A 26,021-nucleotide genomic window follows, 5' to 3' on the forward strand; every position below is an offset into this window, starting at 1 on the left:
GAAGGGTCTAGGCCCGAAACGTCAGCCTTCCTGCTCCTCTGATGCTGCTTGGCCTGCTGTGTTCATCCAGCTCTACACCTTGTTGTCTCAGATTCTCCAGCATCTGCAGTTCCTACTATCTCTGCAGAGTCTGTTATCTTTTGTGTTGGGTGAATGTGTCTGCTTGGGATTAAATGGAAATTGTAGTTGAAATTTGGGATTATTCCTTATATGTTTGTTAGATTCTGCCTCCTATTTTAAGCATAAATTTTATGTTATCAAAGATGGATTATTTTGAGTTCATTAAGTAAACCTGGTGAAGTTTCTTTTATTCTGGATAGTGGTACAAAAGAGAAACAATTGACCATGTTGATGATTGAATCAACACACTTATTTGTACTCATGATGTGACTGGTGGTATAGCAGGGCTTGATTATTAGTGCATTCCTCTCCTCTCAGTTGTAACAGTATCATAAGCATGTCTCTCATAGGTATACTTACTATGACTGTGAACCATGATGCAGCATTTTCGAAATTTAAAACTCTCAAGCACCCATTTGCCGTTACATGTCAGAGGCAAGGCTGTATAATAAACATGAAGAAACGTTGCTGTAAAAAGATTACGAGGTGTCAGTTCATAGATTCTCATCTTCACTGTCTGTTTGGGAGAGGGGTGGGCATGTGCATAATCTGATGAATGCCCTTTTGCAGAACCAGATTAAAGTCAGTGGACGAGAAAATCAGCCACTGGTGAAAAAACGATTGGCTACAGCAAAGGCTCGACCTCTACTAATGTGGCAATTTCCCACATTGTAAGACGTGGCTGTAGGTACGAGTCTACATCATGGTGGTAAGATGCAGTCACTCAGTGACACCAATTTTTGTTGCCTGTTAAGGGCATTAAACATCGCAATGTCAAGCCTACTTCCACAGGAGGCATCTGACTCTCCATGTGGCACTCCTAGAATTTACACGGTTGAATTTAGCTAAGGGATAGAAAGCAGGAAGTTGTGATGAATGGCTGTTTTTTGGCGTAGACGGAGATACATCATGGAATTTCCAATCTTCAGTACTATGATTACTGCCGTTTTCTGAGAATATACTAATGACTTACATTTCAAGTTACAGTCCACTGTGTCAAAGTGATGACCACATGAAACTTGCAACTGTACCAAACAATGAAGAAGATAGTCATAGACGTCAAGACAATGTGCACGGGTTGCTGGAATGGGTACACCCCAGAGCAGACCCATTGCAATGCAGCAAAGTGTGAGCTGATACATTTTGATTGGAAGAAAATGTGAGACAGTACGTATTAAAAGGTATAGGTGTGAGAACAGAGACACGCAGGGGTCCTTGTGCACAGATATTTGAAGGTGGCAGAAAAAGGTTCATTAAGAAACTGATTTTTATTTATTCTCTTGTGAGACATGGGCATCGCTGGCTGGGCCAGCATTTGTTGCCTGTCTCTAGTTGCCCCCAGAAAAGGTGGTCATCTGCTTTCTTCAACCACTACACTCCGTGTGCTGTAGGTAGACCCACAATGCCCTTATGGAGGGAATTCCAGGATCTTGACCCAGGAACAGTGAAGGAACGGTGATATAATCCCAAGTCAGAATAGTGAGTGGTTTGGGAGAACTTGCAGACGTTTGTGCTCCCTTGATTCTGTTGCCCTTGTCTTTCTAGATAACGGTGATCTTGGGGTTGAAAGGTGATTTCTAAGGATCTTTGGTGAATTTCCGTAGTGTATCTAGTAGATTGTACACTTATGGGCTAAAATGTATGGGATCTTGGCTTTATAAATGAAAACATGGAAAGTAAAAGACAGGAGGTTACACTAAAATATAAAACACTGGTCTAAACACTGGAAATATGTGACCAACTGTGTGCCCCACAAATTATGAAGGATATGCAGGCATTCTAGAGGGTAAATAAGAGATTCACTAGAATGGTTCCAGGGATGAAATGTGGATAATATGAAGAATTATCGGTGAGATCTCTTCTAGAGTACTGTGTCAAGTTCTGGTCACCCTGTTATAGAAAGGATATTATTAACCTGGAGAGGGTTCAGAAGAGATTTACCAGGATTTTAGATTTTGTTTTAGATCTATTTACTTGCCACGTACTAAATATAGTAATACACATGTACAGCGAAAAGTACACAAAGTCACCATTCACCGATGCCCACTTGGTTACAAAAACCAGAATTTGAAAAATTAAGAGAGCCAAAAGTAAGCAAGAAAGAAATGGCCAGATCTCAGAGTCCCAAGTCTCATCTCCACAATGGTGCAGGCACTGCTCCAATCGTTAGGACACCGTCTCCGTCTTATCGTCCTGCTCTCGCTGCCGACCGCTCTTGCCTCACCGGCCCCCTCTCACCGCCGACCGCTCCTGCCTCACCGGCCCCTTCTCGCTTTGGCCCACACTTGATCAGCTGTCGCTCCTGCCACGCGGTTCCCAGCCATGACCTGACTCTATAAAGGCTATTTTTGGAATACTGCGTTCAATTCTGGTGTCCCTACTAGAAGAAAGATGTTGTGCAACTTGAAAGGATTCAAAAAAGATTTACAAGGATGTTCCCGGGGTTGGAAAGTTTGAGCTACAGGGAAAGGCTGAATAGGCTGGAGCCACTTTCCCTGGAGTATCGGGGGTTGAGTGGGTGACCTTATAGAGGTTTATAAAATCATGAGGGGCATGGATAGGGTGAACAGCCAAGGTCTTTTTGCCAGGGTAGGGGAGTCCAAAACCAGAGGGGCATAGGTTTAAGGTGAGAGAGGGGAAAGATTTAATGGGGACCTAAGGGACAATGTCTTCACATAAAGAGTGGCGCATGTACAGAATGAGCTGCCAGAGGAAGTGGTGGAGGCTGGTACAATTACCGCATTTAAAGCGCATCTGGATGGGTACATGAATAGAACGGGTTTAGAGGGATATGGGCCGAATCCACACAAATGGGACAAAGTCATTTTAGGGGATATTTAGTCAGCATGAAGTTGCTGGTGTTGGACCAAAGGGTCTGTTTCTGTGCTGTACAACTTTATGACTCTATAATTAAAATCAGGATGGGGTGCATAAAAGAAGTTGTATCACAGACAGGGTTACAATGTGGAGATGAGCTACTCCCAGCCCAAATTCACTTCTTGCAAAGAGTAGTAGTAATTTGGGACTCTATTCTGCAAGTGGCAACTGCTTGCTGACCAATTGGTAATTTCCAAATTGAGATTGATGGCTCGTTCCTCACCAGAGTTAAGGGCTGTGAGACAATGGTGTTATAGAGTTATATGGAGTTAGATTATCCATGATCTCATTGAATGGTGGAACAATCTCAAAGGGACAAATGACCTACTCCTGCTCCTTGGTTCTTACGGTGAAAGTTAAAAGTCATTATCAATGTTTTGTCAATTTCCAGTGGCTGCACTTTTCGTGTAGCAAAGGAGCAGGGGCATGTTGTAGGGAAGGCAGAAACAAAATGAAACTCCAGTGTTATTTTAAAAACTGTCCTCTGTCATACAGGTGTCAGTAAATATTTCAAATCTGTTTTTCAAGGCAGTGCACATAAATTTGGTGGAAGGATTGCAATCTGCAATGCCTGTGAGAGCCGAGCTGAAAATCATTGGGAGTTGATTCCAGCTCTGACTAGAATACTGATACTTTTCACATTTATTTTTATACTTGCATTCTTCACCTTTATTTCTTCAGATTTAAACTGCCTCTGCTTCACCCCACTGCCTTCTTTATTCAAGGTACCAAATCCAGTCAATATAACCTCACCCTGTAACTCTGATGAGACTGCACTGTGCCCTCAGCCCACAGCCAGTTGAAGAGGGAACAGACCCTATGGCCCTGATATTGATTTACACATTGGGAGTGTAGTTTCTGTGTACCTGGGGAGCCCTGAAGTAAGTTTAATGTGTCTGTCAGTGACATTTTAACACAGCCACCACGTTATCACTCCACTGCTTGGTTAGGCATCCAGTGCACTGCAGCTGGTTTCATCAAGACACTCATGATGTGATCCCGACTTCTCTATTTAAAGGGACAGGCCGAAGAGGGAATGTGAAGGAGTTGGAAGCAAGAGAAGGCGTTACACGGCAGGATGGCCAAAGACTGGGGCCCCACTCCGATGGTGCCTCCTTTCATTATTGCTGGTAAAAGAGGCAAAGAGAGATACTCTTCAGAAAAAATAGGAGGAAGAAAATATTTCCCACCACGATGGAGATATAACGTGATGTGCCCAAGAGGATAGAAGCAGGAGCATTATGCCACACTCCTGGATTGAGGAACTACTTCAATGACCTAACCAGATCAGGAAATATGAGTGCATTGCAGACTGACTTACATCCTGCGTGTGCTTCATCTCATTTCGCTTCGTCAACCCAACATGAATCCATGCAAGGACTTGCTTTGCATTATTGCTCTATTCTCCTTTGTTCCTGCACACCCTCCCACCCTGATCAATCCAGCCTCTACTCCCACTCACCCTCACCCTCACGCAATCTCCTGCCTCTAGTTGAAACTCATCTTCAGCAAATGCACTGCTTCCACCAGGCAAACACAGACTTGTGTTCCCACCTGTTGAATCAATAGAGAGGATGAACCCCCATATAGTGACTCATGAACCAATGGTTGAGTCTGCCCCGTACAGGTGAATCATAGAACCCCGACAGTACAGTGTGAAAGCAGGCCATTCAGCCCATCCTGGATCTCCAAAGAGCATCCCACTGAGACCCACCCAATCCCTTTAACAGTGCATTCCCCATGGCTAACCCACCTAGCCAGCATATCCCTGGACACTATGGGGCAATTTCTCATGGCCAATCCACGTAGCCTGCACATCTTTGGACTGTGGGAGGAAACCGGAGTGCCCGGAGGAAACCCACGCAGACACGGGGAGAATGTGCAACCTCCACACAGACGGTGGCCCGAGGGTGGAATCGAAGCCGGATCTCTCGCATCGTGAGGCAGCAGTGCTAACCACTGAGCCACCATGCCGCCCCAAGGTGTAGTTGGAGCTCTCCGTGGCTTCAAAACCTGGAGATCCGTGACCAACAGCACCATGTGAGTGAAGTCGCTGTTGTAATGTAGGAGGTGCAACAGCCATCCTGTGCCCAGCAAGTTGCCACAAACGGCAATGAGATAAATGACCGAGTGGCCTGTTCTTATTGGTATTGATTATGGAGATGAAACTTTAGTTAGGCCACTGGGAGACCTCCACTAATCTCCTTCAACGTACTTCTTTCGGTATTCAAAACCCACCTAAAATCCTCTTAGTTGATGGGATTATCTGAAAACAACAACACTTGTGAATATGCAATAGGAAGACTTCCCTTGGTCCCCCATAGAATTGTCAACAGAGGATGAATGCTCAGGTTCAGGGTGAGGACTATAATGCACTCGAGAGTAGCCGTTACTGTCCAACTTCTTTAAATCTCCGATTGGCCTTGGTATCTATCATCACAAAAGATGAAAGCTACGTGAACCTACAACCACATGAAATATTTCTTTTGTAGACATTTCCCAATTAGGGTAATGATACAGAATGTCAGTCGGTACAACAAGGTCTTTCTCTATTCCCTCTTCTCAAACTCAGCGTTTATTTGGCAATGTGATGTCAGTGCTCTGGGTGAATGTACTCATCTTTTGGGACTATTTAACCTTTTGAAAAGAAAAAGATCGGTTGCCTTGCTCCATATCCATGCTTAGAACACATTGTCACACCACAAGCTTTAATTAGCACATTACAGTCTTCATTTACTGCGCTGAAGAACAGGTGATGTGCAATATATTAAAATAATTTTCAGGGTCTTACTAAGCTTATTGAATTTTTACTGATCCAAAATAATAAAACGGTGCCTCAGTCTGTGCTTTTTCAATGACTAATAGACGTCAGCCGTGATTCAATGGGTAATACTGTTGCCTGTAAGTTACGGATTCATCTTCCAAGCTCTAGAAACTTGGGTGTAAAATTTAGACTGACATCCCAGTGCAGGACGGGTGGATATACCTTTTCTCTCAAATAAGATATTAAACAAAGGCCCTTCCATTTTATCCAGTGGATGCAAAAGATCCTGTGGTAGAATTCCTAAGAAAAGCTGGAAAATTTTCCTTGGGTTTCTGGCCAATATTTATCCTTCAACCAACATAACAGATAATTATCCAGTCATTATCACATCACTGTTTGTGGGAAGCCCTGCTGTGAGAAAATTGGCTGCAGCATTTTCTACATCACCATAGAGACAACACTTCATCAAATAGCACTTCATTAATTGTAAAATGCTATGGGACGTCCTGAAGTCTGGATAGGTGTTATCAAAATGATTTTTTTTTGCTTTTTAATCACTGTAGCTTAATTAACTAACAATTAGTAAAAATTGGGATTACTAATATACTATTGGTGTATTAATTTTGAAATAATTATTCTACAACAGTCAGTAATTTCATATTTAAACAACCATTTGCAGAAGGGAAAAATAAACTACTTATTTTGTACCTTAACATACAGGACAGGAAGAAGGTTGTATTAAATCTAAAGAATTATGCGCAATCTTGACGCAGTTGTCAAAGAATTACAGATTATCTCTTTATTTCATGGTCAAAGGATCTGCATATGTACAGTATTAGAATTCCAAAGTTCCACCGGAGGCTTTGACTGGAGAAGCTCGCTTGACATACCGGGCTGGCATTCATCAATTTTAGCTCAGCATTGACATTTTACTAACCATTATCTTCTGCACAACAACAGGGAATGTGTTAAAGTTCAAGTTCACGGGTTGTGGTTTTTATGACATGATTTTTTTTGAAACCACGTTAAAGAAATCCAGTTTTATGCAATGCAATTACTGGAGCACATCAAGTGGTTATAGCAGGGGATTTATCATCTTCAAGAGGAGACACTCTCACTCGTGTATAAAAGATGTGGTGGATACAGCAAATACAATTTATAGCTGGATAGCCGTTATTTTATATTTACAATACCAAGGAAATTAATTTGAATTTCACCGTAAACCCTGAAGATCTTGTGATGAAGGAGGTGCCAAATTTATGAAAAGTGTTAATCAATTCCTTTTCTGTGAGCAAAAGGATTAGCGACTGAAACAGTAAAGATATACATAACTCTTCCAGTTATTCTGTTGTTTCTCCTTACCTCCTATTTCACCTTGTTTCCACTGTCCATCCATGCTCAACACCTGAAAAAGGAACGACTTGCATTTAAGTAGCTCCTTTCTTGACCATGAGATATTCCAAGGCACTTTACAGTGTTTTTGCAGTGTAGTTAATGCCGTGATGCAGGAAATGCAGCAACCCATTTGAACGCAGCAAATCCCCACACACACCTCTGTGATATTCTGGTTATGTGATATTGATTGAGGAATAAATATTGGCCAGAAATAACTCCCCTGCTGGATTTCGAAATTGTACCATGGAATTGTTCAGGTCCACCTGTGAGTTCAATTGTTGCGTTGGTTTAACATTCAACAGCTTCTACAGTGCAACACTCCCTCAGTACTCCACAGGGGAGTCAGTTAGTCTTCATTTTTGTGCTCAATTCCGGAAGTGGGACATAAGAAATGCATAACCTGTGTCTCAGAGTGCTACCAACTGAGCCATAGCTGACACAGTCCATCAACAAACTATTAACTCCCTGCTGGGGTACAATTCCAGGCGTTTGAGATTGTACTGTGTCCTCATTGCCATTGTTCACAGAAAATCTGTGTCAATCATACAACGTGAATAATGGTCGATAATCCGGGGAAATCTAATTTAATATAAATTGGCATTAATGAAGTCCTCCTCAATGTTGTTTCCCTCCCTGCCCACCCTAGCCTCCAATTTAAAGTGATGTTTCTTTGACTTATGTACTTTGGTGTGATTTGCAAGGAATTTGAACAGTTTGGATGAAATCTGGGAACAAACACATCACCCTGCAGAGTCTTGAGGTCAAGGAAAATCTTCAGACATTTTTGTCATCTCCATGGCAACAGCTGAAGACATCCATTGATTGCACTCTACTGACTGAACCCCGGGTCCAACTGCTGAATTACTTACACCACAGATTAAAATACGCCGGAGTGGTACATAATGGGGATAAATAATTTAACAAAAGAGATTAATTTGAAACATATGTAGGTCTGTCCTTCAGATTGCGTTCCCTCGCATATAGAAGCTTAAAGGATGACCCATTGAGTTGTTGAATCAAAGAATCATAGTCAGAACAAAAAGGGATCGTTCAGCCAATCTTGCTGATGCTGGCCCTTTAAAGGAGCATTCACATTTAGTTTGACAACCCCAGTTTTTGTCTATAACCCCTATCATTTCCTTAACCTCAAATGCTGATCTAAGTCACCTTTAAAATCATTTATGGAATCAACTTCCAATTCCTCTTTTTGCGTTGCATACACCAAGTGGTAACAAGATAACATTGGGATACCAGGTTGGTTAGAGAGAGACTGTTTTCTCTGCTGGGGGAGTCCAGGACAAAGGAGTGCCACCTTAAAATTAAACTTTTCAGAGGAAATGTCAGGGAAGCACTTCGTCACACCAAACCTTGTGGAAATCTGCAATTCTCCACCTCGTCCTTCCCTAGTAAAAGGCTGATGAGACTCAGGATCAATTAGAATTCCAAAGGCAATGTGTGGATTTTAGTTCAGCAAGGATGATAAGAGATTTTGAACTAAGGTGGGCAGATGGACTTCCATCGCAGATCTAATCGAATAGAGGCAAACGTAGGGCTGAATCCACTGTCGTGTAGAAAGAGGCCATTTGGTTCATCGAGTCTGCACTGGCTCTTCGAAGACCATACCACCTAGACCCAACCCCTTACTCTAATCCTTGTATCCCCACATTTGTCATGGCCAATCCACCTAGTTTACACTCCCCTGGACTTTACGGGCAGTTTAGCACAGCCAATCCACCTAGCCTGCACATCTTTGGACAGTGGGAGGAAACCGGAGCACCTGGAGGAAACCCACACAGACACGGGGAGAATGTACAAACTCCACATAGAGTTATTTTAAACACTGGGCTGAATTTTACTGGAAATCGGCAAAATGTCAATTTTGGCAAAGGCTTTCTCACCGAGAGCTCTAATGGGATTTCGCACACTGTTCTCTGAAACACATCTCGTTACCATCTGCTTGCACCTACGTAGGAGGGGAACCAAAAAGACATGTTTGCCAGGGCACGTAGGTGGCACTGCTGACACTTCATTCCAAATACAAGAGCTCATTCATTAATGCGTTGCTATTTAAGAGCCAAACTACACAGGCTACCCATCCTGAGCATCATCCCATTCCAGCACCCTGTCTAATAGATTGCAGCTCTTCCCACAATGCCCAGAGCAGCTTATAGCTTAGTCATCTCAATCCTCACACCGTGCTGTGCACACAAAATCCACCCCCCAACCACCCACATCACTGTTCAAGCCAGAGTGGCTGTGGCATCACTGCCTCAGTAATCCATGTCATCCAATAGCCTATTGTACAAGCCTGCTCACCAGCATTTTTATATGTTGAATTTTGTCTCTTCATAATCATTATCGCCTCATTTAGAATGCTTGCCTTCGTTGCTTAGACCATTGAGTATAGGAGTTGGGACGCCATGTTGAGGTTGTAGAGGATGTTGGTGAGGCCTCTTCTGGAGTACTGCGTCCAGTTCTGGTCGCCCTGTTAAAGGAAGGATATTATTATGCTGGAGAGGGCTCAGAAGAGATTTACCAGGATGTTACTGGGAATGGAGGGCTTGAGTAATTAGGAGAGGCTGGATAGGCTGGGACATTTTCACTGGAGCATGGGACGTTGAGGGGTGACCTTGTAGAGGTTTGTAAAGTCATGAGGGTCATAGTTAAGGTGAATGGCAGGTGTCTTTTCCCAGGGTGGGGGATTTCAAGACACATTTTTAAGGTGAGAGGGGAAAGGTTTAAAAAAGACGTGAGAAGCAATTTTTTTTCACACAGGAAATGGTTCGTGTGTGGAATGAACTTCCAGAGTAAGTGGTAGATGCAGGTAGAGTTACAATGTTTAAAAGACATTCGGATAAATATATGAATGAGAAATGTTTGGAGGGACATGGGCCAAGTGCAGGCAGGTGGGACTAGTTTAGTTTGGGATTATGGTCGGCATGGACTGGTTGGACCGAAGGATCTGTTTCCGTGCTGTATGACTATGACTCTGCATCCTGCTGTGCTCGTTGCAATTCCCAGAACTGACTTCCCCAAACGCCCTACCACAGCAGTGTCCTCTGCCAGCACCCCCTCCCCCTTGTACAGAGCAGCCCAGCACTGATTGTGGCCTATCCTCCTGCCTCACTTGGACTGACAGCCCTGACTTATTGATCTCTGTGCAGCTCCCTGACTGGCTACAATGGGCCTGCAGGACTGACCATGTCCCATTTCCAGGTCTGTAGAGATATAGAAACCCCTCTTCCTGATGCCCCAAGCAGCTAACTGACTGTGTCTGTACTGACAATGGGCATTGCCCTCTGCTTACTGCACTGGGACTCCCTGAATGAAGCCTGGCTGAGGACCACTCAGGGTCAGACAGTCAGGTGTTCCCACTGGAACAGTTGTGGAGGAGGGCGGTAGGTGGCAGAGGATGAGTGAGGGGTCTGGAGCCGGATGGACGGTGAGGTGGTGGTGGGAGCAACGCAGGAAAGCGAACAACAAGTGTAAAGTGGAGCGGGCAAGAGGTAGGATCGGGTCAGCGAGCAAATCGCAGTCTCAGGGCTTTTGGTTGGGGTTGCAGGATTTAAGATTCTCTGGATCCTACATCCTTAAAACTGGCCAAGTTGCAGGGCCTCCGCACGTGGTCTGACCGCCCGTGCCAGACCCCAGTCCAACAGCCGTCCCCACTCCGCTTCAATCAAACCTTCAGTCCGTTCCATACCGGCACTCAGCTGCTTCAAGGTAAATTCCAGGACTGCCGTCCCCCACACCGGTCTCCGCCCGGGACTCACTCCCTTCATGCTGCTTTGGGACTCGCTGCTCCTGGGCTTCTCCAGGATTCGTTGCCCACTTGAAATTTTTTTACCTGACTGTAATGTCAATCCCTTAATGATGTCTTATTTCAAACTTTTTTCTTTAAACTCTGTAAAGTAATGCAACTAATTTTAATCCTCTTTTGCAAACAACATTTGTACTTAGGTACTTGTACCTAAGATGGCGCCATAAGAGGCACACATTGTAAACGCTTTTCTATAATGGAGTACACGTGACAATAAAGGATATTCTATTCTATTCTAGGATTGAACAGTCATAGAGGTCTACAGCATGGAAACAAGCCCTTCAGCCCAATTTGTCCGTATCGCCTAGTTTTCACAATTAAACTAGTCCCATTTTCCTGCACTGGGCCCATATCTCTCCATAGCTATCCCATCCATGTACCTGTCTAAATGTTTCTTAAATAATAAAATTTACTTGCTTCCACTGCTACCTCTGGCATCCTGTGCCAGATGCTCACCACTCTTTGTGTGAAAAGAAATTGTCCCTCTGGACCATTTTGTATCTCTCCCCTCTCACCTTAAACGTTTGCCCTCTAGTTTTAGACCCTCCTACTATTGGGAAGCGTTGTTGGCTATCTACCTTATCTATGCCTCTCAAGATTTTATAGACCTCAGTAAGGTCACCCCTGAGTCTCCTATGTTCCAGAGAGAAAAGATGGCAGCCTATCCGACCTCTCCTTAGAACTCAAACCTTACAGTCCAGGTAGCATGCTGGCAAATCTTTTCTACACTCTTTGTAGTTTAACAATGCCCTTTCTATTGAAGGGCAACCAGAATTGCACGCATTTAAGACTCTGTACATCAAGGAAAGCAGTTATAAAGGACATATTTTATTGATGCTGTGCTTGTTAAAATAACCTTTGAATTGCTCAGTATTATGGATGGTTCTATTGATTGCTACAGGCCGTGACGTCACAGGCACTGAGACCGCTTGGGTGGTGAGTGTGCCCCCTGTGGTTGAGGTGGCAGCTAACATGGCCCAGTTGAAAAGAGATGAGCTATGAGCCATGAGCCATGATCTTCCCAAACAGGATTGTATCACTAAGTGAAGGATAAGAACTCCATTAACAAAGTCAATTAATTAATGTCAAAGGCAGATTTTCATCATCTAAGAGTGCAAGTTTTTTTCAATTTTATTTAGTTATGCTGCATACCACTGGTACGATTGCTTGTAATAATAATCGGAGGAATGCATGTTCCTTTCGCGAACGATGTTGAAGAATGACCCTGTGGACTCGCTTATATTGAAATTTAATGGCACAGTGCAAGGACATATATCCAGGAACAGAAACAGAAATTGCAGGAAAGGCTCAGCAGGTCTGGCAGCATCTGTGGAGAGAAACGAGAATTAACACTTCTGGTTCAGTGACCTTTTCTCAGAACTCCATATATCCAGGCTTGGGCTGAAATGTAGCAAGTAACATTTTGGCACACAAATACCAGGCAATGACCATATCCAATAAGATACAATCTAACTACCACTCTTTGGCATTCAATGGTAGTACCATCACTGCATCCCCCCCACTGTCAACATCTTAGGGTTATCATTGACCAGAAACTCAACTGGACTCACCATAAAAACACAGCAGCTACAAAAGCAGGTCAGAGGCTAGGAGTACTACAGCGAGTAACTACCTCCTACTCGTAAAATTCTGTTCACCATATACAAGGCACAATTCAGGAATGTGACAGAATACTCCCTACTTGTCTCACAGTGTCCAGGACAAAGCAGCCCATTCGATTGGCACTATATCCACAAGCATCCATTCTCTCCACCACTAACGCTCAGTAGCAGCAGTGTGTGCTATCTACAAGATGCACTGCAGAAATTCACCAAAGATCCTCAGACAGCACCTTCCAAACCCACAACCACCTCCATGTAGAAGGACAAAGGCAGCAGATACATGGGAATACCACCATCCGCAAGTTCCCCTCCAAGCTACTCGCTATCCTGACTTGAAATATGTCGCTGTTCCTTCACTGTTGCTGGGTCAGAATCCTGGAATTCTCTCCCTAAGGTCATTGTGGGTCTACCTATAGCACATGGACTGCAACAGTTCAAGAAGGCAGTTCATCACCACCTTCTCAAGGCCAACTAGGGACAGTCAATAAATGCTGGTCCAACCAGAGATGTCCATATTCCTTGAGTGAATTTATAAAAAAATCATTGCAGGATCCACTTTTAGTTGAACACAGCCTATTTTCACGAAATCAGAAACTAACAATACATACCTACAAGGCAATATTCAGTCCATCCACTGATTAGTTCAGTTTCAATTGTTTCCCTTCCTCAAAGCTTGTCTCTTTCAGAAATACTTCTTTGTGAAAGTTTCACCTTGCAGAAACATAGCTTTTCTTTGTCATTTGATCCACAGTTCCAAAAAATGTGGTCAAAATAGTTAAAGAAATCAAATCTTCTGTTCCTGCCATGAGAGAATCCATTCTAATATTTAAATTTCGCAGTTGCTCATTGAAAATCCGTGAACTACTAGCCTCACTGAGCCTTTTAAATCCCACCTACAAAGGGTTTTCAGCACAAATCCATTGTGTGACAAGGCTGAATGATTCCAATCTGGTACTTCAGAGCAAACTCCAAATTCCTTCCAATTAGCTCAGCCTTTCTGTGTTACCTCTCGTATTTCATTGCCCTCAAGTTATTTTTTGGCAGCATCCAAATGCTACAGTCACGAAGACGAGAAGCAATGCCTCTATCTTGAGACTGTTCTGTAGCTGTTGTTCCATTCTATAATCTATTCAAGCACTATGTTGTCTTTGGGACTATGACTGTAAGATCTCTGTTTCTGTCACAAGGTGAGAGACTCTTTCTCTAGTACGTTTTTGTTCACTAATGCAAAACTCACCCTCAGACTATTAGAACACACACTGCACTTTCTTATTTCCATTCTTTTACCCAATCTGCTAACCCATCAGCCTAACTTCTTGGCCTTCATCCTGAGCATTCAACTCTACATTTAACATTTAAACCTACCAGGTTCTTTTTCTGCATGTCCCACAATTCACGAGCACACCTCCTACCCCCGGAATGTTGTGTCACCCAAGTTCTTACACTGTGCAATTGGCGTTTGGATGTACTAAACCTGTATTTCATGATCATTCTCCTACCACAATCCACCACATGATCTGTATTCTGTTCACTCGCACTGTGATGACAAAACATGAGCGTGTGTCAGGTACAGAGTGTCACCTCCTAATAACATTTTTAAATCCATTCAGCACAGCATTTATTGGCATTCTCTAATTGCTCAGAGGGCAGTTAAGAGTCAACCACATTGCTTTGGGTCTGAAGTCATATGTAGGCCAGACCAGGTAAGGATAACAGATTTCCTTCCCTAAAGGACATTAGAGAACCAATTGGGGTTTTTTCCAACAATCAACAATGGATTCCTTGTCATCATTAGACTCCTAATTCCAGATTTTTCCACCATCTGCCATAGCAGGATTCGAACCCAGGTTCCCAGAACATTACCTGGGTCTCTGGATTAATAGGCCAGCGATAATACCACTAGGCCATCATCTCCCCGTCAGCTGAGTTTCTGAGATTTTTGTAATTAATCCCGATTATTCACGAGGAATGAATATTAATGGTTTGATACCATGGTGAGTTTTACCATCTTACCATCACAACCCATGACCTTTTCATTCCTCATTCCCATCCCCTTTGTAAGGCACCAAGTCTCCTGAGTGGAAGTCTACCTCGGATGACTTTGTATGATGCCATAGAGTTTTCTGAACTTTTCCAAAATGTCAACTTTGATAAAGGCCCTTCTCCCTCCTAATGTAAAACACACAAATGTGCAGCAAAAGCGGAACTGATTGTGCTATCTTCTAGAGCAAGAGGACTATCATCCATCACAGAAGACAGCTTGATTTCTCAAACAGACCAGAGGTAAGGATCATAAACTATACATTCCTACTGAACAGCCCTTGCCAGTGCAATTGTCAATTTGCAGTTTGGTTGATTTGTTAAGATTCTCTGCAGCTACTCATCAATCAACGTGTGATTCCTTTCACAGAGTCCATTGCTGAAACATTTCAGCTGCAGTGTTTTTTTCTACAATGTCCACAGTTTCACATGTATCTAATCTCAATGTTAGCAAATTCCTCTCCATTGCCAGTCAGGAACTTAGCCAATGCCTCAGATCCAGTCCTTATCCATTCACTATGTCTTTGTTCATAATCATCCTTCTGTCCTCACAGTACATAATTGTAAAAAGGCTAAATCTGGTTGCCAAATCCATAAACTGTATAATAAAAATATTTCTGTCTCTGTCGTATATCTTTAGGTATTTGCACTAATATCTGCTGTAACTATGCATGTTCTTTACTTAAAACCACTACATCTTTTTAGCAGAATTTTAAATCTTTGTCAAGAAATTTGAGCGAGTTATGTAATTTTAACACTTATTTTTTTCCCTGGACTCTTGACACCAGATACACTGATTAGGAATTTCAGGAACTGTTGTTGCCCTGATTGTGTAAGCCGCAGATCTTGAGGCTTTCTGATTATAATTTCCTCATCATTGTCCAGGTCTTTTAAACCTTTTCCATGGAAGGCTTACTGAACAGTGTGGGTATATCACTGAAAATGACATTTGTATTGATAAAGTGGCTTACTTCAAATCTTTCGTGCTCTCATGCACTTCTGTTGGCATGTAATCGCCTCTCCCTTTAATGATGTCAATGTCTTTTTAATTACTAAACTAAAACAAGTAGAAATTTCATACCTGTTAACTTTGCAACCATCCTTGCTACTATGTGAATATAGGTAACATCTTATTCAATCTATTCCACACTCTGTTGAGGTGCAACCATTAGCTAACACAGCACAGAAGAATATTTGGCTAGCATACTTTGCTGCGAGTGATCTTGATCATTTTCTTCTGCCTCAGAATTCTTGGTGTCATTTCAGAGCCTCTGCCTTTTGGTTTTGCAGGTCATCACATGATGCTATTTTGAGTCAAACCTGAAGTACATGTTAATAATTCCATGGACGTTGCTGGGGTTCATTCACCTATTATTGTTTTTCCAACCCCAGCTTCTGCTGTGATATCCAAATCTACTAATAATGCTTTCATCCTCATTCTTCCAGTCCGTAGGTCTTCCATCATACTGATACCTGTATCCAGTATTTGAGAGATCTCAAAATGCGCCAGTCATTTACTTTGTGACACTGTGCAATGCACTGTTGGTTCCATAAAAGCTGCTGGAAATGATTGCTTCATCAGGATATGTTTAAGGGAATGCACAACTGATCTAACAAGGAGTTTTTCTGCAAGAAACAAACATGAGAACCAGTTGGCTGCCCATACTTGACATCTTAACACAATCTACTGATGTAAATGCTAATACTGCAGGGATCTCGGCATTGAATTTCAACAATCTTTCATATAGGCTGTTAAAACCTATGATTTTTTCATTCAGGGAATGATCCTCAATCTTTTCAAATCTATCAAAATCTGATCATGTCTTGGAAGAATCTGATAAAAAAAACTTTCTTGAAAAGTTCATCTATGAACCCAAACAGGCAATCCAAATCTTCATTTGTATCCAAATGATGGGCATCCAGCTCACAAAATTCTTTGCTTCTGTTTTTATTTTTGCTAGGAAATGACAAATTTGAGGCCAAATCCTGTTTTCTCCTCAGTGGGGTCATGATCTGTCTCTATATGTCTACTTTCTTCCTCCACTGGTTATATATTTCAGACTTGGAGACTGTCGGAGGAAATTACACCCTGAAAATTTATGCCTATTTTCTACCTTATTCCACCGTGGCCACTAGGATTGTAATATTCTGTTTCAATATTTCTTTTCTCCTTAGTTTCCAGCCTTTGTTTTTAGGCAACCATTCTCTTCTACCAATTGTACTCTGTCAGTCAGTTGAGAATTGAAAAATAAACAAGTCTTTACTCAAAATATATTTATTTATTCACAGACGGAAACAAAGCACATATACATCTCCTGACTCCACTCTTGTGTCATGACCTATCTCCTTGAACCTGAATCAATAAATCTAAACCGAGCCAAATTAACGATGAACAGTCCATTAAAAGGGAGCTGTAGATAAAATCAAATTGTCAAAGGACTCTGAAAATTTGAATCAAAACTTGGTTGTTTACAGAGATGATGCCCTCCAGGCCCTGTGGTGCCCAGTGATCACAGAAGGCCCAAGCATGTCCTTTGCCAGGGACACCTGGGCAGGAACCTCACTGCAGGAGAGGCAGAAAGTTAGATTTCAGGACCTCCTTCCACAGCTTGCTCTGTATTCATGCCCATCATTAGCCAGGGCCAGTACTAGGTACAGGTCTACATTACCTTGACCAGGACATTGATGAAGCCACTTTTGGAATACTGCATTCAATTCTGGTCTCCCTACCGTAGGAAAGATGTTGTTAAACTTGAAAGGTTGCAGAAAAGATTCACAAGGATGTTGCTGGGGTTAGAGAGTTTGAGCTACAGGGAGATGCTGAATAGGCTGGGACTTTTTTTCCTGGTGTGTGAGAGGCTGAGGGGTGACCTTATAACAGTTTATAAAATCATGAGGGGCATGGACAGGGCGAATAGTCAAGGTCTTTCTCTAGCTTAAGGGAGTCCAAAACTAAAGGGCATAGGTTTAAGGTGAAAGGGGAAATATTTAAAAGAAACCTAAGGAACAACTTTTTCACGCAGAGGGTGGTGCATGTATGGAATGAGCTGCCGGAGGAGATGGTGGAGACAGGTACAATTACAACATTTAAAAGGCATCTGGATGGGTACATGAATAGGAAGGTTTAGAGAGATATGGGCCAAATGCTGGCAAATGGGACTAGATTAATTTCGAATGTCTGATTGGCATGGATGAGTTGGACCGAAGGGTCTGTTTCTGTGTTGTACAACTCTATGACCAACTCTCTTTATACCAAGGGGCCAAAGATCGGAGGGTGGGGCTGAAATGCAGACAACCTTGATGAGAAGCCTCAAAAAAGTGAAATAAAGACTGCAACCTCAGGCAGCCTGTATCCAGGTGAAATATGGACTCTTGAAGGCTGCAGAAAACATAGGTAGCCTTGGAGTCCATGAACTATCTTAAAGATTTATTGCAAGGGATTGCTGCATACAACATCTTCCATGCCATTTTGCCAAGTGGCTTTTTAGACTCTTTTAAGCAATCAAATAAACTAATTAACTGCCTAAGATGGTGCAATCAAAACTGAGGGTTCTTTTTATATTTGCTCAAGTACATATTCAATCAATGCTATCCACCTGTGTGTACTTAACCTCAATTGATACAATTAACATCGCTAACTATTTGCAGGTTAGTTGCTATTTGATTTCTGCTGATGCTTCCTGAGTTTGATGAAGTGGTGTGAGCCGCTGTCAGCTGTTTAGAATTGGTCAATTGGACAGGGGGTGACACCACACTCAGAAATGAACAGCTCCATCACCATTCTGATTGATCACTTGCTCCCATTTAAGAATGCTGTGGTTTCCAGCCGTGGATTGGCCGTGCTAAATTGCCCATAGTGTCCAGGGATGTGCGGGCTAGGTGGGTTAGCCATGGGAAATGCAGGTTTACGGGGATAGGGTGGGATGCTCTTCAGAGTCAGTGCAGACTCGATGGGCCAAATGGCCTCTTTCTGAACTGTTGTGCTGAGGCATGAAAGGGAGAATGAATGGAGGGAGCAATGAGGAATCATAGAATCCCTACAGTGCGGAGTGCCCATCAAGTCTGTACTCCAAACAGCATCCCAAGTAGACCCATTCCCCCCACATTTCCCATGGCCAATCACCCTAACCTGCACTTCCCCGGACTGCAGGAAGAAACCCAAGTAGACACGGGGAGAATGTGCAAATTCCACACACACAGTCACCCGAGGCTGGAATCGAACATAGCGTCGCCAGGCAACAGTGCTAACCACTGAGCCACCGTGCCCACCCATAAATGGAGGAACAAACTGCTCCCTGGTAGAGAAGAAGGGGGAGAAGTGTGCTCCATGGGATGCCTGTTCCATTCTGGGCCTTCAGGGAGAATTTATCTGACTGCAAGTTGAGCCAAGAACAATTGCATGTGTTGTTCAGGGGGTGCCCACACTGCTGATGTCACATCTCACAAGTAGACCTCAGAGCAAGGCCAGGACCTCACTGCCTGTGACTGTGGAGGTGACTAAAGTCATGATTTGTTTTTATCTTGAGATCCTTACAAACCAGAACAGGCAACGTTTTGAAAATCACCCACTTTTGTGGCACTGTATCTGAATGCTGAGGCTAGCCGGCGGTTTTGCTTTGAAAACTATGGAGAAAACAATATTGAAAAGAGAAAGGCAGAAGGATCGGGTGATTGTAGTTAAGATCAGATCTGTACTCAAGAGAATGAACAACACCTGGCTTCATGAAACCATCTGGACGGGTGTATGAATAGGAACGGTTTAGAAGGATATGGTCCAAATGAGACTAGATTAATTTAGGATATCTGGTTGGCATGGACGAGTTGGACCGAAGGGTCTGTTTCTGTGCTGTATGACTCTATATACAAGGGAGACGTGAGGACATCCTTCTGGAACTTAATGGATCCAGGTTCCAGTTCCCTGTCATCTGATGTCACAGTGGTACAGCTCCTTACACATGTACCTAGAAGCCGAAGGATAGTTAACTCCTTACTCCACAGTCGTGGTTACAGGAGGGAAGAAAGTATGAGGTGCACGTTCACACCATCTGCAGCTTGCCAATCCCAAGAGAATGTAGGATGAGATATAAGATGTGAGGAGTTTGTATCCTGGAATAAGCAGTCAGGCTAACAGTGATGGACAATTAATCCCCATCCATTTATTTGCTGTATCCAATATTTCCCTATAAGACTTTAATTATCTTGTGCCTTTGCGTGGGTTTATGTGGCATTAAATTGATTACAGCAAGTTTATAAATCTGCAAGATATATTATGGAAGCAGTAAACGTATAGAAGAGTGAAATAAAAGTTCAGTGAGTTTAGCGAATGACTAACTTAGAGTTATAGGATGATGCCCTACATTTTACGGACGAGATCTGTGGACTGGATCAATACAAACTTCTCAAGTCTTTAAATTTATTGGTTTAATCTATCCTTTGAACACAAACGGCACAACTTCAGCGTGTGAGCAAAACTCATTTGCAGTGAGTGACAAAGGCTTCATTACTATAGCAACAGTAAGGCCAGGTTTTAGTAGAGTAGACCTTTTCATTTAACATTTGGCTCAACTTTGCAGTCCTTGCCAAAGCAAAGGCAAAAATTTAGTTCTGCACCTGGCTGAAGATCTAAAGTTATTTTCATTTACACTTCGTGGCATGGTGCCCATTTTTCCTTTGCTTCATTTTTATAAACAATAGCTTTCTATCAGACAGCGGAACATTGATTTTGTTGCTACCAGCTCTCCTCAGCATGTTAACAGCTAGGATGAGGTAAGGAGTGACATGGGGGATTCGCAATCTGATAAGCACCTTTTTGATGTTTGCCAACAAATATTAAAATTAAAACTAGTTTAAATTACACACTACAATGAGAATATTCACACAGCTAATACCTAATACAAAGCAAACATGCAGGCAGACTCTCAATAACTTTCCGCACATAAATTAAAATGAAAGAGTCAAAAAATGTTAAAGTTTAACAAGAATTTTTTTATCCTTCCATAAATTGTCAGTGTTGTGATCCATTGTATTGTACGGTGTTTATCTTGATTGTGAGGCCAGTGATTTCAATGAATGGCTTTTTAATGTTTCGTGCCTTTGGCTGTATTTCAATGGCTTACTCACCGAATTTTCAATAAATAGCAACAACAACTTCTATTCTAAAGCACCTTTAATGCAATAAAACACCCTGAAGCCTTGCACAGGATGGATTGTCATTTAAATGTGACACAGACACGCAGAGATTTTCAGATCTAAAATTTAGCCGAGGAGTTGCATTTTAAGGAGGAGGAAAGGGGAATGGAGACAGAGCAAAGTTATAGGAGGGAAGTCCAGAGCATGGGTCCTAGGTAGCTGGCTGCCAATGACAGAGAGTAAAAAACCAGGGATGTGCACAGCCCAGAGCTCTGAAGGATGTGGAGCTGGATGAGGTGACAGAGATGCAACCTCACACAAAAGTAACTGGTGGATGAATGCCTATAGCAAGGTGTTAGATGCTGGGCTAGAGAGTTGGGCAACATCAATAAATGTGAGAGCAAAGCTCTAGTGATTCATACGACCATTTAAACTCTAGCATCATTTTTCACCATACACCCATGTCTCACCTCAATAACTTTCGAGAGGTATTTTGCTTTGAGACTTCGATTATCAGCAGCAATCTTTACCGTAATGTTGGCAGACATCCAGTACAGCCCTGCATCATGACAGGAAGAAAGATTCTGTCATTATGTTATAACATTACACAATATCTGCACTTCAGTTAGCTGATTGTTACAGGGAAGAGCAATAAAACATTCCCTTTTGCACCTCGCTACATTCTATAATTCCACATGAAAACACTTAACTTCTACTTCAGGTTTCCAGCTCCGACTCTAGGGCTTGAGCTCAAAAGCCAATACCCGAGTGCAACTGAAGGAGAGCAGCACTGTGAGAGATGAAACAATCAGCTCAACAAACCACCCCCACCACCACCGCATCCCCCCCCCCACCCCTCCAATCCCCCTACAAACCACCATTCCCTTGACTTGGCTGGATCTGTGGCATTATTTGAAAGAAGTGCAGAGGGGTTAATTCAGCATTCTGGCTTTCATATTTCATGTCCACTCAACATTACAGGAACAGATTATCCAGTCATTTATCACACTGTTGTTTATGGGACTTTATGCAAATTGGCTGGAGCAGTAACTATACCCCAAAGGTACTTTATTGGCTGTAAAGTGACTGGATGTAATGACAGTTTTCATTGTCCGTGGCAATCCTTCATGAAATAGGTTTCAATTAGACCTACCCTAGTGATTCATACGACCATTTAAACTCCAGCATCATTTTTCACCATACACCCATGTCTCACCTCAATAACTTTCGAGAGGTATTTTGCTCTGAGACCTGAAGGCAGGCCAACTCCTGCAACCCCGAGGGGTTATCTCCGTCAGAGAAGCTAGAATGGTGATTGGCACAGGCAAGTGAAAAATGCCGTGTTGGTGTGGTTACAGTTAGTTCAAGGGCACAATGCTGGGGCAGTGTTGAAATAGTTATCCCTCGTTATGTTCACTACACCTCTTTCCTTGTCAATATATTTGTGTGAAGCATTAAGAAAAGGACCAGTTTCAGCTGATAATTCGTTGAGTGATCACACGTCCATCCATAACTCCAGAATTTCTGGAACATCTGGTGTATGAAAGAAGCCAGAAAATTTGAGTGGCAAATGTTTGTTGCGAGCTGTGTTAATTAGTTCAGGGACTCATTTCAGGGATTCATCAATGAGTGAAAGAAAAGGTTCTATCTTGCTGACAATTATCAGTGACATTTATCGACTAGTTTCTTGCCTATGATAGCAAATGTTGATAACAATCCATGTCCTTACCAAGTATTTATAGCAGCAGAATTGTACTCTTAACACATTCTACAACCTCATGGCCTGGCATATCTCCCACTCAACCATTACCATCAAGCCAGGGGATCAACCCTGTTTCAATGGAGACAGCATGGGGGCATGCTAGGAGCAGCACCAGGTATACCTTACAATGAGGTGTCAACCTGGTACAGCTACCAAACAGGACTACTTGCATGCCAAACAGCATAAGCAGCAAGTGTTGGATGGAGCTAAGCGATCCCACAACCAACTGATCAGACCTAAGCTCTGCAGTCCTGCCACATGCTGTCGTGAATGGCTGTGGACAATTAAACATCTCTCTAGAGAAGTAGCCTGCCCAAATATCCCCATCCTCAATGTTGGAAGAGCCCAGCACATCAGTGCAAAAGATAAAGCTGAAAGCTTTCCCAGCAATCTATCTATATGATGTCAAGAAATAGTTGGAGACACTGGATACTGCAAAGTTCATGTGCTTTGACAACATTTCAGCAACAGTACTGTCCCAGACTAGCCTCATCCCTAGTCTAGCTGCCTCAGTACAGCTATAACTCTGGCATCTATCTGACAAATTGTCCAGGTATGTCCTGTACATAAAAAGCAGGACAAATCCAACCCGGCCAATTACTAACCCTTCAGCCTACTCTCGATCATCTGCAAAGTGATGGAAGGTGTCATCAACAGTGCCATCAAGCAGCACCTGCTCAGCCATAACCTGCTCAGTGACGCCCAGTTTGGGTTCCACCAGGACCACTCAGCTCCTGACCTCATTCCAGCCTTGGTTCAAACATGGACAAAAGAGCTGAATTCCAGAGGTGAGGTGAGAGTGACAGCCCTTGACATCGACACTGCATTCGACCGAGTGCGGCATCAAGGAGCCCCAACAAAACTGGAATCAATGGGTATTGGGGGCAAACTCTCCACTGGCTGAGGTCATACCTGACACATAGGAAGACGGTTGTGGTTGTTGGAGGTCAGTCACCTCACCTCCAGGACATCTCTGCAGGAGTTCCTCAGGGTAGTGTCCAAGGCCCAACCATCTTCAGCTGCTCCATCAACGATCTCTCCATCATAAAAGGTCAGAAGTGGGAAAGTTCATCAATGATTGCATAATGTTCAGCACCATCCGTGACTCCTCAGTTACTGAAGCAATCCATGGTCAAAACATAGCAAAACAAGGCAGGTCTGATTTTAACTTGGATTCTCTGTGGCATAAAGCAGGGTAGTCAGTGGAGTTAAGACCACTGCACGGTATTTAACTGACCTTGAAATGTCAGCAGTCACACCAACACTACTTGCAGACACATTTCTGATGTGGGAATCAGAGTCCTATGACAAAAATTAGGGCTTCCATTACCATTCTTGGCCCAAATTAAGCAGAGATGTCGCTCAATTCTCCCCATGAAGGGTAGGTTCTAAATTAATCTCTGTGGTGCTTGGAGAGGCAGGAGTGCTGCTTAGGGTACCCCAGACCCCTCAGATGCTTGCTCTGAAACCAGCATTTTCGTCCTGTATTGGAGAAAATTTCGTCCCAATTGAATTCTCCCAGCTTCTTTGCAGAGCGAATGGCGAGGGTGTAAAATTCACTTCCAGTGTTTGAGGTATAAACTGTGTCAACATTCAAGTCTAGATTGAATGGGTTTGTGAAGGAAAAGGGATCGAAGGGAACTGGGTAGAGAGTGAGTAAATGTTATTGAGATGACATACCCACTGATTGCTTTGTTGGACCAAAGGGCTTACATTGTCCATGTATCTCTACATGCAAAGATCTTTAGACAGGGCGAAGGAAATGGTAAGGAGGAAACTTAGATTGCTAAGCCTTAACTGGGCTCTTCTCATTGTTTTGCAGTTCATTTCTATGTGGGTTAAAGACCCAGCTAGTGGGAGTATTTGCAGATATATTTAACCCCTCCTTAACTACGATCTGAAGTCCCCACCTGCTTCAAGAAACCCACCATCATCCCAGTGCCAAAGAAAAATCATGCAGTGTGACTACCGCCTGGTTAGTCTGACCTCCATCAATGACCTTCTCTCCATCATAAGGTCAGAAGTGGGGAAGTTCTTCAAGAGGTTAGCCATGGCTCACATCAACTCCAGCCCACCAGATTGCCTTGATCCTTCGCAGTTCGTCTACCAACATAACAGGTCCACAGCAGACGCCACCTCCCTGGCCCTACATTCATCCCTGGAACATCTAGATAATCAGGATACCTATGTCAGGCTCCTACTTATTGACTTCAACTCTGACTTCTACACCATAATTCCAAACAAACTTATCTTTAAACTATGAGACCTAGGTCCTGGCTCCGCACTCTGTAACTGGATCCTCAAATTTCTGACCCATTGGTCACAATCAGTGAGAATAGGCGACAACACCTCCTCCACCATAGTCCTCAACACTGGTGCCCTGCAAGGCAATGTACTCATCCCCCTACTATACTCTTTGTACATTCATGACTGTGTGGTCAAATTCTGCCCCAACTCCATTAACAAGTTTGCTGACCACACCACTGTTGTATGTTGGATCTTAAACAACGATGAGACAGATTATAGGAAAGATATTGAATTCTTAGCGGCACGGTGTAAAGTCAACAAACTCTCCTTCAATGTCAACAAAATGAAGGAGCTGGTCATTGACTTCAGGAAGCAGAGTGAAGGGCACCCTCCTGTCTGCATCAATGGGGCTGAGGTGGAGATGGTCGAGAGCATTTCTTGGGAGTGACGATCACTAACAATCTGTCCTGGTCCACCCATGTTGACGCGACGGTCAAGAAAGCACAATAACGTCTCTGCTTCCTCGGGAGGCTAAGGAAATTCAGCATGTCCACAAGGACTCTTAGCAACTTTTATAGATGTACCATTGAAGACTATCTGGATGCATCACAGTATGATATGGCAACTGCTCTTCCCAAGGCCGCAAGAAACTATACAGAGAGTCGTGAACACAGCCCAGTCCATCACGCAAACCATCCATTGACCCCATCTATACTTCCCACTGTCTCAGGAAAGCAACCAACATAATCAAAGACCCCTCCCATCCCAGTTATACTCTTTTCCACCGTCTTCCATTGGGCAGAAGATACAATACTTTGAAAACACGTACAAATAGATTCAAAAACAGCTTCTTCCCTGCTGTTATCAGGCTTTTGAACAGACCTATCAAATGCTCATTCTGATCTCTCTTTGCACCTTCTCTGTCGCTGTAATACACTATTCTGCACCCTGTTCTGCTACCCTGATGCACTTTATATTGCACAGTTTGCCTGTATAGCATGCAAAACAAAGTATTTCACTGTTTCTCGTTATGTGTGACAACAGTAAATGAATCAGTCAATCAATTTTTGCCAAACTATCATAACCTGCTTGCTAATTGGGTCGTATATCTGCAACTGTGTTGCATGGTCCCATGCTCCATTGCATTAACCCATTCAATTGACGTCACATTATTGAAGCAAAACCAAGTAGACAAGTAAACAAGGTGCAGGGCTGGATGAACACAGCAGGCCAAGCAGCATCGTA

This window comes from Rhincodon typus, chromosome 7 (genome assembly GCF_021869965.1).
Source record: "Rhincodon typus isolate 14 chromosome 7, sRhiTyp1.1, whole genome shotgun sequence".
Classification (NCBI taxonomy): domain Eukaryota; kingdom Metazoa; phylum Chordata; class Chondrichthyes; order Orectolobiformes; family Rhincodontidae; genus Rhincodon; species Rhincodon typus.